The sequence below is a fragment of the Mobula birostris genome, chromosome 26, assembly GCF_030028105.1.
Source record: "Mobula birostris isolate sMobBir1 chromosome 26, sMobBir1.hap1, whole genome shotgun sequence".
Lineage (NCBI taxonomy): Eukaryota > Metazoa > Chordata > Chondrichthyes > Myliobatiformes > Myliobatidae > Mobula > Mobula birostris.
Window position 1 is genome coordinate 13,014,045 of NC_092395.1, and position 14,845 is coordinate 13,028,889.

At 39.8% G+C, this 14,845-nt stretch overlaps 1 long non-coding RNA gene across 2 annotated transcripts in view; it reads left to right on the forward strand.

Moving 5' to 3' along the window:
- Positions 1–14,490, forward strand: part of LOC140188024 (uncharacterized) — a 43,750-nt gene extending 29,260 nt beyond the window's left edge. For both annotated transcript variants that reach the window (XR_011883207.1, XR_011883206.1), the window contains 3 exons: positions 5,052–5,987; positions 11,594–11,739; positions 11,845–14,490. This is a non-coding gene — a long non-coding RNA (uncharacterized lncRNA). The remainder of the gene's footprint in view (positions 1–5,051; positions 5,988–11,593; positions 11,740–11,844) is intronic.
- The last annotated feature ends 355 nt before the right edge of the window (positions 14,491–14,845 follow it).

A 14,845-nucleotide genomic window follows, 5' to 3' on the forward strand; every position in this document is an offset into this window, starting at 1 on the left:
TTCAGAGATTGGCTGCCTGGTGTCAGTGGTCACATAACCAAGACTTGTGATATGCACCGGCTGCTCATGTGACCACCCATAGCCTGCTCTCATGGCTTCACGTGACCCTGATCAGGCAGCTAAACAGGTGCTACACCTTGCTCAAGGGTAACCTGCAAGCTAGTGGAGGGAAGGAGTGCTTTACACCTCCTTTGGTAGAGACATATCTCCACCCCATCTCCCAACATTTTTTTTTGCACCATTTATTTAATCATATATATTTTTTTTCTTATTGTAACTTATAGCTGTTTTTATTACATATTACACTGTACTGCTACTGCAAAATAATAAATATCAAAACATATGCCAGAAATATTAAACCTGATTCTGATTCTGTACCTTAAGGTTTAAAGATTCAACATTATTTACTGTCATTCTTCAGTATGTGAATATAAGGGAGAACAATATCATTATTACTTCAGATCTGGTGCAGCATAAGAAGTACAATAAGCATAAAGACACAATAAAAAAGACAGTATAAAAGCAATCCTATAAAACAATGCACAAGTAACTGTTAAATACATGGATTGTTGGATACACATAATGTGACACTGGGTGATGGCAATGTAGTGGAGGAGGCCTGGTCTTTAGTGTTTAACTCTATGTATATAATGAGATCATTTAAAATTATGTTGAGTTTATGATGAATATCTGCAATTTCCACTTTTCCTACCCTGCACTTACTCCCAATTAACAAACAGTTCTTTTAAAATTGGAAACCTTGACATCTTGCTCAAGTCAGACACACATGCCCAGTATATAAATGCTGTAAAAACTAACAACTGAAGCGTAGAATATTACAGAAATAAATTAAGCAAACTTAAATGAACATAAATTATACATTGTTTACATGACAAAATAAACAAAAACAAACATGCCAACATCAGTGCAATTTGAGGGCAATTTAGTCTGTGGTAGAATTCAGGTTTTTCAGGCTGGTTTATGAACCTGATAGCAGCGGGGAAGAAACTGTTACTGAAGATTGATGTGTGGGTCTTCATGCTCCTGTAGCTCCTCTCTGATAGCAGCAGTGACAAGAGGTGGGGATCAACGATAATGGACGTCACTTTTCTGAGGTAGTGCTTCTTGTAGAGGGTGTGGAGAGCTGTACCCGTGATGGAACTGGCTGAGTTCACTTCTTTGTGAAGTGGCTTGCGTTCTGTGCTTTGGAGTTTCCATACCAAGCCATGACATTCACAGTAGAATGCTTTTCTCTGCAGATCTGTAGAAGTCTGTCAGAGTTTATAAAGATAAGAATTATACAGATTAAGCTTATTTGTCACACCTACATTGAAACATCAAAAGTACAGTGAAATGCATCATTTGTGTCAAATCAAATCAGCAAAGTTTGTGCCGGAGGCAATCTGCAAGTGTCACTGTGCTTCTGGCACCAACACAGCATGTCCACAACTTACTAAGTCTAACCTTATGGCTGAGCTGAGAAACACAAGAGTGCAAGAAATTTGAACAGGAGGAGATTACATGGCTCCACAAGTCTGGCCTGTCATTTGATACAAACATGGGTGCTCTCTCCCAAGCCCCTGTCCTCTACGTTGCCAGTTCCACATAGCTGTCAACTTTCAAAAATATATTTGCCTCGACTTTTAATACCGCCAATGATTTAGCCACCAAAACCCTCTGGGGGAGAGAATTCCAAAACTTCCCTACCCTCTGGAGAAGAAATTCTCATGCACCTCTGTTTTATATGGTCAGATCTTACCCTGGTGACCAAGCAATAGCATTATCATAAAAATTCATCTGTCTGCATAAATGGGAAATTGAGTTGATGTTATCCCGCTGCACTTTGGTCAGAGAATTTTGATTGCTTTTGATGACAAAGATAGTCCAACATAAAAGCAGCTTCTCTCACCATTGCTACCTTCCCCACCAGCCCTCACCCAACTATAGATCAAAGCTGATGCAAGATCAAAGCCGAGTACTCACTATGCAGATATCACAATGATATCTCATCACTCATACAACCAATGTATGATGCAATATGTTGGTACACCAACATACTTTTTTTCTTTTATGCTTTCCAGTCTTAGAGATTTGAAGATGCTCTTGTCCAATATAATCCATAATGAGCCAAGGAATAAGCCTGAGTCTTGGAGAAACACAATTACATTGCCTGACACCATTGCAGGAAAAACACCCTATACTATTGAATACACTTACATGGAGTGCTGCCACAGGAAAGCAGCATCCATTATCAAAGACCTCAGCATCCAGGCCACGTTCTTTTCTTGCTACTACCATCAGGCAGAAAGTACAGAGCCTTAGCTCCCACATCACCAGGTTCAGGGTCAATTATTTCCCTACAATCATCGGGCTCCTGAACCAGGTCGATAACTTCAGTCACCACTATTCTGAACTGATTCTTTGACGTGTAGGCCCACTCTCAAGGATTCTTTACAACTGGCTTTGTCAATTTTTCTTTTGCACATTGGTTGTTTATCAGTCCTCGTCTGTTTATATATAGTCTTTCATAAATTCTTTCTTTTTCTTTTCAAATCTTTTTATTATTATTATTATTATTATTATTATCCAAAATTAACATGAGGTAAGCAACACTTAATAATGTCTCAAGAAAAAAAAACGTCATTTTAATTTGACTTTTATGACGGTGGATTGGACACGGATTCTGAAGCTGGTTAACTCTTCTTCGATTTGTGCTAGTCATTCACTGATTCAATTTAAAATCGTACATCGTCTTTCATAAATTCTATAATTTTTTTTCTCTTGTAAATGCCTGCAAAAAAATTAATCTCAAGGTATATATAGTAACATATATGTATTTTGATAGTAAATTTACTTTGAATTTTCAAGAGAAAATTTATGGATGAAAATTGCTCCAATTGTATTTCTAACAAATAAACTTCATTACAAGCAAACCAATCAACCAGCTTCAATCTGGCTGATTGAACTTCAATCAACCAGCAAAATCAGATAGAGGAGAAGAACATAACTGTTTCATTTCTGTTCTTATTGATATGTTTAAGATCGTATTTGGTTCTCTTTCTTGTTTTTTTACTTTGTATTTCTTCGTGCAACTTACAATATTTTTTATTGTGTTACAAAGTGCACTGCTGCCGCAAAACAACAAATTTCACGACATTATGTCAATGATAACATACAGTACCTGAAGAAAATCAGTCTCAGGGTGGTGTGTGGTATATATGTATTTTGATAATAAATTTACTTTGAACACTGAACTGAAATTTGATTTAAAATGCTGATTCTAATATTGCTGAAAATGTGCTTATCATAAGCATATTTAAGTAATAGTTTTAAAAAAAGTTTTATTTAGAGATACAGCATGGTACAGTGCCCTTTTAAAAAGTTTATAAAAGTTTTATTTAGAGATACAGCATGGTACAGCGCCCTTTTGGCCCACTGAACTGCACTGCCCTGCAACCCACCTATTTCCAGGACAATTTATAATGACTAATTTACCTACTAATCTGTACAGCTTTGTAACATTGGAGGAAACCGGAGCACCCGGATGAAATCCACACATTCATGGGGAGGAACATACAAGTTCCTTACAGAGAACTCCAGACTCCAGGGCCCCGAGTTGCAATAGTGTTGTGCTAACAATACGCTAGCGTGGTACTCCATTTATAAGCAACATAATTTAAAACAAATTAAAATTTGCAAACAGATTATACCAAAACCATTTACTGGCTTCACAAAATATTTAGTTAATAAATCAGAAGTTATATCTAGAAACAATGGAACACAGACCAGGTTTACAAAAAGGCAGGACTTACGTGATGCCCTTCAACGCCATCCTCTCTCTACCACTGATACCAAGACAATCTACCAATAATAAACTATCCTTACAATCTATCTCTTCATATTCCATTTTAAGAACATTTTCAACTAATTACAGTACTGCACAAGAAAATCAACTTTAATCAAACAATCAAGAGAAAATCTACAGATGCTGGAAATCCAAACAACACACACAAAATGCTGGAGGAACTCAGCAGGCCAGGCAGCATCTGTGGAAAATAGTACAGCTGACGTTTCGGGCCGAGACCCTTCCTCACGTGGTTGAGGAGTTGGAGAGCAGAAGCAATCACAGAGGGGGAGCAGTGAGAGAGGGGTTCAACCCGAAATGTGGTTTTCTAATCCCTAACAAGTTCTACTGCAGAGTAGAACCACAAGAAATTCTATCAAGGAAACCTATGTCTCTGCACACAGTAATGCATATGTAATATTATATATTACTTCTCATATTATATTTATGATTATCATTTTTCCTTAGGAGGTTCACGAGAATAACCCCAGAAATGAAAAGGTTAACATATGAGGAGTGTTTGAATGCTCTGAGCTTGTACTCACTGGAGTTTAGAAGGAAGAGGGGGGATCTCATTGAATCATATTGAACATTGAAAGGACTAGATAGTGTGGATGTGGGAAGGATGTTTCTTATAGTGGAAGATTCTAGGACTAGAGGGCACAGGCTCGGAATACAAGGACATTGTTGTATATTTAGTATTTCAGTAATCTTGTATATATATATATATATATATATGTTAATTAAAAGTTCTTGTATGATTAAATCATTCATTATGGGTTATATGTATGAATACATGAATTGCATCCGTCATCACACTACCACGTGATACACGTGCGCCTCACTTAAAGTAAGCACAAAATTAGACTAACATTTCAGACTCCCGAGTCTTCCTTTGATTAGTTTAATATGTTGAAGTTACAAAACATAGCAGGCGTCCGTTTAGAACAGAGATGAGGAAAACGTTCTTTTGTCAGGGGATGGTGAATCTATGGAATTCATTTCCATTGGTAGCCATGGAGGTAAAATCATTGGGTATATTTTTAAAGCAGAGGTTGATGGGTTCTTGATTAGTGTCAAAGGTTACAAGGAGAGGGCAAGAGAATGGAGTTCAGAGGGTTAATAAATTCGTCATAATGGACTGCGGGAGCACACTTGATGGGCCACATGGCTTAATTCTGCTCTTATGTCTTATGGTTTTATATAGGAGGCCAAGCACAAACAAGAGAAAACCTGCAGCTGCTGGAAGTCGAAGCGACACACACGAAATGCTGGAGGAATTGTCCGTCATCTCTCCATTTGTTCTGCCAACACTTGGGATAATTCACAGCAATCAATTAACTTCCCAACTACATGTCTGTTAGGTGTGTGATGAACCAGGAACATCCGGGAGAAACCTGTATGATTGACGGGAAAATGGGCAAATTCCATACAGGCAGCAGTGGAGCTTAGGCATGGACCTGGGTCATTTGAACTGTAGTGGTGCCACAGTTCAATTAAAATCAGAATTAGATTGATTATCACTGACTTTTATGATGCAAAATTTGTTGCTTTGTAGGATTAGTACATGGCCAACCATACTAGTACGATGCTAACCAAAGGTGTTATTGTCTTTTTTAAATGCATTGTTATGATTGCAAGACCCTGCTGCACTTTAAGAAGTTAAAGGACTGTAAATTGACCCCATCAGTGATTTGCTTTTGGGCAGAGAAACTGAAAGAACTGGACTTGGTGCGGATCGTGCTGCTCTCTGCATCAGAGTCATTAGTATGCGAAGGCGGTGTGTAGTCTAGCAGCAAGTGATCGGCTTCGTCACTTCTCCTGCAATTGCAAGACCCTGTTGGACATCGGCAAAGTGGAAAGCTGCGAGTCTGATTCACTGTTTTATTGGTGAATGGCGGGGGAATTGAGTGGTCTTGGTCGTAGCGAGACCTAGGCCTCACACCGTGGTGTTACCTGCTTGCAGCTGCCCAGGAGAGAGGTGTCAGAGTCAGTGCACTCCACCGTTGGTGGTGTGGTGCAGTGTCCATGCTAGAGTACTGCCCCCTAGTGTTCACTCAACAGAAAACACAATATATTGTGTCGGACTGCAGACTGCTGCGTCATTCATGGACTCAGGGACTTGAACAATACCTTTTTTTGTGTAAGGCTGTAATTTACTGCTGTCTTATATGTGCTAAGTGTGCTTTGTGCTGTGAATGTCCGTTGGTACTGTGTCTTGCACTTTGACCCTGGAGTCACTCTATTTCATTTGGCTGTATTCATGTATGTTTGGATGGCAATTGAACTTGAACTCTGCTTTTAGTAATTGTTCTTTCTTATCAGTATTATGTGATTTTTATGCCATTCATTATAATACTTTAGAAGCATGGTACCATATTGAGTGGATTTTGTCTGGTATCCAACTTATGGACTAACTCACTTATGAAGGCCTGTGAAAACGAAACCCGGTTATTACCCAGGGATGGGCTGTGTTCCACCCTTAAACCTTGTACCCCCAGATTCCAGTCAGATAAATATCATGCCCCATTCTTAGAAGTAGATAGCAAAGTCTCAGTTGAATCACTTCATTGAATGAATCTGTAACACAGCCAAGAGTTCTGATTGATGACTCTACAATGGTGCTAGGAAGTTTGTGAACCCTGTAGAATTTACTCTATTTCTGCATAAATAAGTATGTGAACCTCTGGGGTAATGCCTTCTACAAAAGCTATTTGGAGTCATGTGTTCCAAGCAATGACAGGAGATTGGAGGTGGGGGTTGTAGAGGTGCCCCACCTATAAAAAAGACACACAAAGATCTGTTTATGTGCACCATGCCTCAATCCAAACAATTTTCAGAGGACCTTAGAAGAAAAATTGTAGAGATGCATGAAGCTGAAAAAGGCTACAAAAGCATTTCTAAAGATTTGAGTGTTCATCAGTCCAGGGTAAGAAAACCCTGTTTACAAATGGAGGAAACTACGTACTGTTGCTACTTTCCCTAGGAGTGGGCATCCTGCAAAGATCACACCAAGAGCACAACATACAATGCTGAAGGAGGTGAAAAAGAACCCAAGGGTAACAACAAAAGATCTGCAGAAATCTCCGGAACTTGCTAAGGTCTCTGTTCATGTGTCCACTATCAATAAAACACTGAACAAGAGTGGTGCTCATGGAACAAAACCATTGCTCTCTAAAAAAAAAATTGCTGTTTGTAAAAGACCACCTGGATGTTCCACAATGCTTCTGAGAAATTTTCTGTGGACAGATCAGACAAAAGTTGGACTTTTTGGCAGAAATGCACGTTGCTATGTTTGGAGGAAAAAGGGCATTGCACACCAACACCAAAACCTCATCCCAACTGTGAAGCACGGTGGAAGGAGCATCATGGTTTGGGGTTGCTATGCTACCTCAGGGCCTGGACGGATTGCAACCATTGAAGGAACAACAAATTCAAAATTGTATCAAGACATTCCACAGGAGGATATCAGGGTAGCAGTCTATCAGCTAAAGCTCAATACAAGTTGAATAATGCAACAAGACAAGATCCAAAAGACAAGAATAAATCAACAACAGAATGGTTTAAAAAGAAGAAAATTTGTGTTTAGGAATGGCCAGGTCATAGTCCTGACCTAAGTCCTTTAGAAATATGGAAGAACCTGAAGCAAGCAGTTTATGCAACAAAGCCCACCAACATCATAGACTTGAAACAATTTTGTAAGGAGCAATAGCTTAACATTCCTCCAAGCCGATGTGCAGGACTTATTGAAAGTTACCGGAAACGTTTGGTTGAAGTTATTGCTGTACAAGGGTGTCACACCAGTTACTGAAAGCAAAGGTTCACATACTTTTTCCAACAAATACATGTAATGTTGTATCATTTTTCTTAAGAACTAATTGAACAAGCATAATGTTTTTGTGTTATTTCTTTAATTGGGTTCTCTTTATCTAATTTTGGGATTTAGTGTGAAGATCTGATCACATTATGCAGAAATAGAGAAAGTTCTACGGGGTTCACAAACTTTTCAGCACTACTGTATATTAGTATATTAGACAGATGACCCCAGTCAGTATCAATACTCTTCAGAGATAGTCTGCCTGGCATCAGTGGTCACATAACCAGGACTTGTGATATGCACCAGCTGCTCGTACAACCATCCACCACGTGACCCTGATCAAGGGGCTAAGCAGGTGCTACACCTTGCCCAAAGGTGACCTGCAGGCTAGCAGAGGGAAGGAGTGTCTTATACCTTGAGTGCAAAAAGATAGCAAGATACAATAGTGAGGTAGTGTACACAGGATCATTATCCATTCGGAAACCTGATGGTGGAGAGAAAGAAACTGCTCCCAAAATGTTGAGTGTGATTCAACTTCTTTGGTTAACAAAAATATGCATAAGTGTTTCAGCAAATGGTTGGAGGCTGATTTAGAGGTCAGGAGTTGTTACAGAGTAGAAAAAGATGGCCTCGGTGATGGACAGGATACATGTTTGAAAAATAATTCAATATCAAATGTGTCATAGGCTCTAAACAGACTAGTTAGCTTTCTTACAAACACCAAGGAGAGAGAAGTCACTCCTAGTACCAATTCTAACCATGGAAGCCGTCCACAGAGCTTAATAGTGAGAAAACATCTCAACACAAAGTCATGATTTTGCCACCTGGTTCAGTGTTACTGGTATCGGTGTTAATTTGTGTGAAACAATCAGCACGTTCCTCCACAACAGAGGGAAATTAACACGAAGGACAATTAGGATCATGTACAAAATGATTCCAAAACAGTCTTTATCTTTCTGGGAATGTAAGAAAGCTGTGAGAATAAACATATAGCACCACAAATAATGCACGTAAGGTGTCAAAGTGGGACAGCTCCATTGTCGTTATCATCATCATCGTTATATGCCATGTCGTATGATATGGGTGATCATGGTCTCATGACCATGATTGTTCTAAGCAAATTTACAGAAGTGGTGTGTCTTCTTGGGCAGTGTCTTTACAAGACAGGTGACCCCAGCCATTATCAACACTCTTCAGAAATTGTCTGTCTGTCATCAGTGGCTGCATAACCAGGACTTGTGAAACGCACCTGCTGCACGTACGAGCATCGACCACCTACTCCCATGTCTTCATGTGACCCTGATCAGGGGGGCTAAACGGGTGCTACACCTTGTCCAAGCGTGACCTGTGAGCTAGTGGAGGAGGCGTATCAACAAATATACTCATTCGAAACAGACATGTGGATTCTATTGCTAATCAGTTTGACTGTCTCAATTTTAATGCCATCAAGTATCTTGCCAAGCAAAATCTGGAAGGCATGGCATTTGATCATCTATTTTAAAGTTCAAAATTCAAAAATCAAAGTAAATTTTATTATCAAAGTACATATATGTCACCATATACAACTCTGAGATTCAATATCCTGTGGGCATACTCAACAAATCGATAGAACAGTAGCTATAACATGATCAATGAAAGATCAGCTGGAGTGCAGAAAACAACAAACTGTGCAAATGCAAATATATCTAAATAGCAATAAATAATGAGAATATTAAATAGTGAGATAAAGAGTACTTGAGTTCAGTGAAACCATCTCTCACTGCTCCCCATCTGTAACTTCTTCGGCACTTCAACTTTTCGACCTCCCTTTGACTCCTGTCATTTCGGATCTCCCCCTCCCTCTCCCACTTTTAAATCTCTTACTAATTCTTCCTTCAGTTAGTCCTGACGAAAGGTCTCGGCCTGAAACGTCGACTGTACCTCTTCCTAGAGATGCTGCCTGGCCTGCTGCGTTCACCAGCAACTTTGATGTGTGTTGCTTAAAATGAGATCATTGGTTGTAGAATGATTTCAATTGTGGGGCAAGAGAGTGTAGTTACCCTCTTCTATTCAAGCACCTACTGTCTGAGGGGTAATAACTGTTCCTGAATCTGGTGATGTAAGACCTGAGGCTCTTGTACCTTCTATCCGAGAAGAGAAGACGAGAGCATGGCCTGATCCTGATACTTACAAGTTGTCACTGCCTCTCTCCATGCGTGGGATTATTTACACACTTTACAACAACCGAAACTTGGAAAGGTCAGAGATTGCCCTTTAGCTCCATCGATATGAAATTCAATAAAACATTAAAAGTGGCACTGATTCAGGTGTGTGGCAATTAAAATTGCTGACACTCATGTCCCAATCTCTCCCGATACGTTCTGAAGTCTTTGTTTTAATGCCAAGATTAGCAATCTTATCACACAGGGAACAAACTCTCTGATAAGCTTCTTCCCACTTTGAAGCCAGAGGGAATGTTTTGTGGCAAACCAGTGGCAGATTCAGTTATATAAAGCTCAAATTTTTCCACTTTTTAAGCAAACTGAAAAAAATCTCCAAGTACCACTGGTAAAATTGTTTCTCTTTTGGAGTCACAACACGTGCAAACTGGCCCATCAGCTCAATGAGTGTATACTGATAATCAAATACTCATTGTATTAAACCAATAATTTAAAAAATAATAAATTCAATTTTTAGTTTTTAATAGGATTACACTAATCCTAAATTATTTTCTCTGCATTGTCAGCAGCTCACCCCAGACCCTGCCACTCACAACAGGGGAAATTCATAGCGACCAATCACTTGCTGACCTGCACACTTTTTGGGATTTATTTATTTAATTGAGATACTGCGCGGATCAGGCCCTTCCAGCCTTTCGAGCCACGGCACCCAGCAATCCCCCCATTTAATCCCAGCCTAATCATGGGACAATTTACAATGACCAATTAGCCTACCTAGCAGCCAGATTTGGGAACAGCTTCTTTCCAACTGTGTTAAGACTGCTGAACGGATCCTGACCTGGATCTGGGCCGTACCTTTCAACTATCCGGACCTGCCTCTCGGTTTTTTTGTACTACCTTACTTCCCATTTTTCTATTTTCTATTTATGATTTATAATTAAAATTTTTAATATTTACTATTTTTTGCTATTTTTAATATTTAATATTTGCAATCCAAGGAACGGGAAGCGCAGAATCAAATATCGCTGTGATGATTGTACGTTCTAGTACCAATTGTTTGGCAACAATAAAGTATAAAGTGCATCTTTGGGCTGTGGGGGGGGGGGAACTGGAGCATCCGGAGGAAACCCACCTGGTTACAAGGAGAAGATACAAACACCTTACAGACAGTAGCAGGAATTGAACCCCGGTCACCAGCACTATAAAGCGTTGTGCATGTGGAGAAAGAAAACAGAGCAGCCAAGGGAAATCCATACGGTTATAGGGGGAAAGTGCAAACTCCACACTGTAAGCACTGGAGATCACGATAAGCCTGGGTCATTGGTGGTACTTGCTTCACCACTTTTCTCCCCATACTTCACAGGTAAAGCACCCTCTTCATCTTAGACTCTTGCCATAGGACTGAAGAAGAATTGTTTCAACTCAGATTTTGTGCGGACCACGGACTCTTGCACAGACAGGGATGGGGTGGTGGATAGTATATGTAGTATATGAGGTGGTGCATCTTCTGCTAATTCTAGAGCTTCTGATGGATGCCCTCAAGATTGCCAATTGCATTTTCAAAAGCCCCTTCTCCACTTTGACTGGTCATTAACCGGAGATTGCCAGCAGTCAGTCAGGAGTTTTTTCAAAAATGCTTCCCTGAAACTTTCCCTCTATCCAGCGGGTAATCGCTTTGCATGAAAGAGCCTGGGATGGTTTTGAAATCTGACACTGTGCTGGCAGTAAACGTCAACATGGCAGATTTTACATTTTCATTCATTTTTTTTTAAGATTGCGACCAGCGGCTTTGTGTGGTTATACCCCGTTTGCTCATAGGGTGTGCGTTTCAGTGGCATGAAGATAAAAGTACCGGTGCAAGTGACTCAGAAGACAACAACACTGAAGAACAGGAAGATTTTATTGAAGAAGCAATTAAGGTAAAATGAGGACTAATCTTTAATTGTTATTACAACTGAGTTCACTTTAGTTACATTTCACAGACTTGAAGTTCTTCTCTGATTCAAAACTATCCAATTTTACAGAACATCAATTAAAGCCAAGAGAATGACCTTGAACTGAACCAAAAACAAGAACCAAAACAAAGCTGAATCAATTTGCCATTCATCTACAAGGTCATTTGAGTTCAAACACTTTGGTTTACAAGGTGAAAGATGAAAAGGGGGAAATATTGATTGCTGGACGAAGCATTACTGAAACTGAGACCGAACCATTCCCAGCTGGATTTCTCCAGAGCATTGAAAACAGAACAAGTTTCGGCTTGTAGAGTTGAAAATGGAGGTGAATAAGAATGCATGGATTTGAGTGGGCACTGCATTTTCTTTTCTGTTGTGAGTCAGTTCTAATTTGATTTGTTCAGGTCTGTAGCCCTATTGACCCTTGTGTAAGTAGCACAAAATATACCAGTCTAAGTTAACTTGTTTAAGTACTTTCGCACCACGTGCCAAGTCAGATGATGCTTAAGTAGTGGAAGTGAATTGCTTCAGGGTTCACTCCCTCACCACTGGTACACGGTAGCTGCCTTGACAAAATGTATCCCAGTTATTTGTCCACAAGAACCTCCCAAGCCTCAGCTATACCACCAAGATAGACAAGAACAGTGGGCCCAGTAGAGCCTTGTTACCCACAGATTCCCCTCCCAGTCAGCTCTCTCATGGGCACTAGCCTCTCCAGCATCAAGGACGTCTTCAAGGAGCAATGGCTCAAAAAGGCAGCATCCAACTTTAAGCACCCCATTTACCTAGGACGTGCCTGCTCCTCATTGCTACCATCAGGGAAGAGACGCAGGAGCCTGAAGGTGCACACTGACCAATTCAGGAATAACTTCTTCCCCTCTGACACCAGATTTCCGAATGGACATTGAACCCATGAACACTACCTCACTACTTTTTTTTCTCTTTTTGCACTGTTTATTTAATTTAACTTTTAAAATACATAGATATGCATTCACTGTAATTTATTTTTTATAATTATGTATTGCAATGTGCTGCCGCTGCATAACAACATATTTCATGACACTCTCCATATTCCTTTCAACCATGTACTTACCCAAACATATCTAAAATGTCGAAATAAAACCCGCATCCGTCACTTTCACTGGCAGCTCGTTCCACACTCACACCACCCTCTAAGTGATGAAGTGCCCTCTTAGGTTCACCTTAAATATTTCAACTTTCACCTTTAACCTGTGATTCTGTGATTAGGTTCTGTTCTCACCCAATGTCAGTGGAAAATACCTCAATCAAATTTTCCCTTATTCTCCTATCCTCCCGGGAAAAAAGTCAATGTTTCCTTCCAACTCGTTCCCAAACTCTGACAACATCTTTGTATTTTTTCATGTACTCTTTCAATCTTATTGCTATCTTTACTGTAGGTAGGTAACCAGAACTGCATACAATATTCTAAATTTGGTTTCACCAATATCTTACACAACTTCCTATTTCAAGTTCCTGAGTGTCAATACCTCAGAAGATCTAAATTGGACCCAACATATTGATACAACTACTAAGAATTGGCTACAAAGCAGCCAATTTCATTAGGAATTTGAGAAGATTTGGTATGTCTTCAAAGACACTCGAAAATTTCTGCAGATGTACCATGGAGAGCATTCTAACTGGCTGCATCACTATCTGGCATGAGGGGGCTACTGCACAGGATCAAAGTAAACCGCAGAGAGTTTTGAACTTAGTCAGCTGCATCATGAGCACTAGCCTCCACAGGATCCAGACCGATAGAATTTAACATAGACAAGGTGTTCACCATTAAGGAGACCATCACTGAGTGTATGCCTTATTCTCATTGCTACCATCAGGAAGGAGGTACAGGACACTAACGGCACACACTCAAGAATTCAGGAAGTTCTTCCCCTCTGCCATCAGATTTCTGAATGGACATTGAACCCATGCACACTACCTCACTACTTTTTTATTTCTATTTTTGCTCTAGTTATCTAATTTAACTATTTAATATATATTGTATATACTTAATATAATTCATAGATTTTTGCCTCAGTTATAATGTATTGCATTTTACTGCTGCTGTGAAGTCAACCAATGTCATGACCTCTGCTGCTAATATTAAATCTGATTCTGATTCTGATTTAGAATGAACATCATATCCCAACTCCTGTACTCAATATTCTGATTTATAAAGCGCAATATACCAATGACCCTATCTACCTGTGACATCACTTTTAAGGAATTATGTATCTGTTTTCCCAGATCCTTTTATTCTACTCTACCATTTACTGTATAAGTCCAACCCTAGTTCGACCTCCTAAAGTGCAACACCTCACACTTGTCCGTACTAAATTCCATCCGACATTTTTCAGCCCATTTTTCCAGGTGGTCCAGATCCTTCATCCTTCTGGAATTTGCTACTGAGCATCAGGTGGCAATGATGCTTTAAGTGAAGAACACTATCTCCTTCTAAAGGGATGTTAGAGATGAGCAATTAGTTATCCTTGATCTCAAGGCACTCTCTAAGAAGAGGGATGGTGTAATGCAGGAAATTCCAAGGCTCAAAGTAAGTAAACTCATTATCAAAGTATGTATAAACAATTACCGGAAAAAGGAAATACAAAGGAGATGTACAAAAACCTATACATAACCAGACAAAGATTGACTGACAACCAATGTGCAAATAAAGTAAAACTGTGCAAATAAAACAATACTGAGAACATGAGTTGTTAAGAGTGTTTGAAACTGTGCCTGTAGTTTGTAGAATCAATTTGAAGTTGTGGTGCGTGAATTTAACCACACCGGTCAGGATCCTGAGCTTTGCAGCATAATGGCTGTTCCTGAACCTGGTGGTGTACCTCCTGCCCAATAGCAGTAGAAAGAAGAGAGCATGGCTTGGTTGGTGGAGGTCTTTGATGATGAATGCTACTCTCTGTGGCAACACTCCATGTAAATGGAGTCAATGGTGGGGACGGCTTTGCCTGTGATGAACTGGGCCGTATCCACCTCCTTCTGTAGCCATTTCTGTTCCTGAGTGTTTTCATATCAGCCTATGATACAACCAGTA